Source organism: Nyctereutes procyonoides, unplaced genomic scaffold (assembly GCF_905146905.1).
Source record: "Nyctereutes procyonoides isolate TBG_1078 unplaced genomic scaffold, NYPRO_anot_genome, whole genome shotgun sequence".
Taxonomy (NCBI): domain Eukaryota; kingdom Metazoa; phylum Chordata; class Mammalia; order Carnivora; family Canidae; genus Nyctereutes; species Nyctereutes procyonoides.
In genome coordinates this window covers 23,660,216-23,664,141 of record NW_026575134.1, presented here as the reverse complement: position 1 = coordinate 23,664,141, position 3,926 = coordinate 23,660,216, and the positions used below count along the sequence as shown (strand labels likewise).

At 32.4% G+C, this 3,926-nt stretch overlaps 1 non-coding gene across 1 annotated transcript; it reads left to right on the top strand.

Annotated features, from left to right (window-relative positions):
- Positions 1 to 1,193: 1,193 nt before the first annotated feature.
- On the top strand, positions 1,194 to 1,298 carry LOC129494460 (U6 spliceosomal RNA). Its single transcript, XR_008661354.1, has one exon. It is a non-coding gene; the product is annotated as a U6 spliceosomal RNA (small nuclear RNA).
- Positions 1,299 to 3,926: the final 2,628 nt, after the last annotated feature.

Genomic DNA, 3,926 nt, shown 5'->3' with positions numbered 1-3,926 from the left:
TACACAATGGAGAATAAACTGTCTCTTTAATAAACGGTGCTAGAAAAACTAGATTACATTAAAAAAAAGAGATTGGATCACTTTGACACCATGCACAAAAGTAAACTCAAAATGGATTAAAGACCTAAATGTAGGACCTGAAGCCGTAAAATTCCTAAAAGAAGATTCTTGGACATCAACATCAGCAACATTTTTCTGGATCTGTCTCAGGCAAATAAAACAAAAGTAAAAATAAACAACTGAGATTGCTACTAGTTTGATAACTAAAAAGCTTATGCACAGTGAAGGAAACCATAAACAAAACAAAAGGCAACCTACTGAATAGGAGAATATATTTGCAAATAACCTGATAAGGAGTTAATATCGAAAATATATAAAGAACTCATACAACTCAACACCAAAAAGTAAATAATCTAATTTTAAAATTGACAGAAGACCGGAATAAACATTGCCCAGTCGATTCTCTTTTTCTGACCCCATCTCCCCTTCCACTTATCCTCACACAACTTGGATCTGGCCATGGTGCATTTGACATTTTATGTCAAAATCCCCAGTAAGCCAAACAAAGAAACAATTAAAAAACAAAACACAAAACAAAACAAAACACAAAAAAACGTTGCCTAAGAAACCTCCTTTAACTTCAAACACTCATTTCAAAACTAAGAAACTTGAAAGGTCTTAGTATAGCCTGTTTTTAAACTTCTCAAAAGTTGAAGATGTATATGACTTTGATGACTGGGTAACAAATGTTTTTATAATTCAAGTGGTTACCAGTGTTTGCTTTCAACAAAATTAAAGGAGGACCTAATTGAGTAGTCAGCTAATAAATCATTAAACGTAATTTGCTTAAAAGATCACAATATAATTTTGGCATACAACACAAAAAGAGTTTAAATAATTAAGTGATATATCTCTGATAGAATAATTTTCATTTCCATTTACTTATTTTTTAAAATATGAAATATGTTGTTTACTACTAGCATTTATAAGCATGAAAGGGAGTTGTAAATTTGAGGCTGAACCCTATATGATTCTAGAAATAAGTTATATTAATCCATGTCTGCATAAAATAGAGTAAAAGCCCATTCATCTCATTAAAAATGAATAAAATTTGCTTAATAATTACCTGTCAAATCTTGGCTATGTTTATTAATTGTATATTAGTAATAATTCTATAAAACTGAAAGCAAATAGTGCTTGCTTTGGTAGCATGTATACTAAAATTTGAACGATACAGAGAAAATTAGCATGGACTCAGCCAGGAAGGCATGCAAATTTATGAAGCATTTCATAAAAAATAAACAAATAAAAAGAATTGTAAATAAATAATACATTTTTTAAAATCAGAATTTAAAATCATAATTTTCCCCCAATTTGTTGTTGAATATGGATCTATTCTTTCACTTCCTTTCCTTGGAACTAGGTAATAAGTAAAAAGAGAAAATGTTTGAATTCCACATATGTCATTAAAACATCTACTGGTGAGGGGTGTGTGGGTGCTTCAGTCAGTTGAGCCACTGAGTCTTGATTTTGGCTCAGATCATGATCTCTCAGGGTCGTGAGATCTAGTCATGCATGGGGCTCTGCACTGGGCATGGAGACTGCTTAAGGTTCTCTCTTTCTTTCTCCCTCTGCCCCTCCCCCAGCTCCTTGCCTGCTCTCTCTCTCTCTAAAAACACAAATAAAACAGCAAAACAGGGATCCCTGGGAGGCCCAGCGGTTTGGCGCCTGCCTTTGGCCCAGGGCACGATCCTGGAGACCCGGGATCGAATCCCACATCGGGCTCCCAGTGCATGGAGCCTGCTTCTCCCTCTGCCTGTGTCTCTGCCTCTCTCTCTCTCTGTGACTATCATAAATAAATAAAAATTAAAAAAAATTAAAAAAAAACAGCAAAACAATAACAACAACAAAAAAACAATTAAATATCTACTGATGATACGATTTGGGTGAGATAGTTTAGACTCTTGTTTTAATACTGATATAAGTAAGTCTTTAAAAGTAGAAATAAATGAAAATACGTTAAGGACAATTTTGCAAAGAAAATAACTATAACTCTAGCAACCTTAACAAACACATTTTCAATTATTTTTTACCTCAAGTCTGTGTATTATCGTTTATAAAATATATCAAACTATTTTAAAGAAAATTAATCCTAATTTTTGCTATTAGAAATATCTCAAGGGAAAGTGTACAACAGAGAGATCATTTATGTTAACAAATGTGGTGAATAATTTTGGTATCATTGAGGGTAGGTCAACCAGATATTATGTAATTTCTGTTGTGATATAATATGACATATATAATTTCATGAATGATTATTCTAGTCAAAAGTGTCTCTTCTGAATCCATCAAGCTCTCACATTTAACCTACAATTTACTGAAAATATGGCAGAAATAGCAATAGCTAAAGGACATCAAAGCAAGCAGACAAAATCAGAAGGCAGGATGTTCTTTTGGACAACTGTCCCATTCATGTCAACAAATCAGTGTTAATTAAAAATATATCTCATTAATGAAAATCTGGAAATATCCCAAATTGAAAATGCAGAGTCGGTAAAAATGAAATCTCAAATCAGGGAGGAAAAGATACAACTTTGTAATAAGTAAGATTGTGTCGTGACAACTATGTAAAGAAAATAAATCATTGGGGTCCAGTCCTCCCATCATGTGCTGGATAGCTTCTAAGTGGGTTAGAGATTTTTTTTAAAAAAAATCTTATAAATACTAGAATAAAACATAGGTGTAAGTTTTAGTATAAATCTAGAATAGAAAAAATTGTCCATATTAGGACACAATTTATAAACAAAATAATGGAAAATATCAGTGAACTGATAAATTTACCACTGAAACATGGATAATGACAAAGTAAAAAAAAAAGTAATTTGTATAATAGCTAAGAATAATACATTAAATTAAATTAAAAATTTTTTTCACATCTAAAAACAAAGAAAAGTCCCAGTGCTATAGAAAAATGAAAAAAATAATCAAGTAGCTAAAAGAGCATAGAAATCTACATGCTCTGAAAAATATGGAAAGATGTTCTGCTTTGCTCATAATAAGAAATTGCAAATTAAAAGCACCCTGAGATCCCATTTCTCACATATTGTATTGGCCAACATCCAAAAGTTTGGCAATACCCTCTGTGGATGAAAATGAATAAAACATTCTCCTATATTGGTAATGGAAATGCAAAATGTTAAAAACCACTTTGGAAGGAAATTTAGTAATTACCAGCCACATTTTTTGCATTTGTTTTGTGACCCAGTAATACTACTTTTAAGAACATATCCCAAAGATCTAGAGAAAAATATGAAAAATAAAATTATGTGTAAAAGGCTATTTATGGAAGGAATACCTGAAAAATAAAGCTTGGGGGGAAAAACCAAATGTACATCAATAAGGGACATGGGTTGGTTAAGTTCACACAGCAAAGTAAACCAATGGAGTTCTAGGCAGTACTAATACTAACACCACAAGAGGAATATGTCCATAACTTGCTAAGGAGTTTTCTCAGTATATATCGTTAAATAAAGAAAGCTAGATGGAGAAAGTGAGTATGAAATGCTATTGTGTACCTAGAAGGACACAGTATACACAACATGTTAAGTATAAATAGGAATAAATTAAATATAAGCAAACAGGGGTGTCTTGATGGCACATTGGTCAAGCCTATGAATTTGGCTTAGCTTGTGATTTCAGAGTTGTGAGATTGAACCCCGTGTAGGGCTCGGCTCAGCACATAGTCTAAGATTCTCTTTCCCTCTCCCTCTGCCCCTGCCTTTCTGTCTCTCTTCCCCTTTCTCTCTCAAATCAATCAATCAATCAATCAATCTTCAAGCAAAACATATAACCCAACATATTAACTATTAATATGTACATATGCATATAGCTTACTGTAAGAGCTGAAAAAGTAATTTTGAAATTAG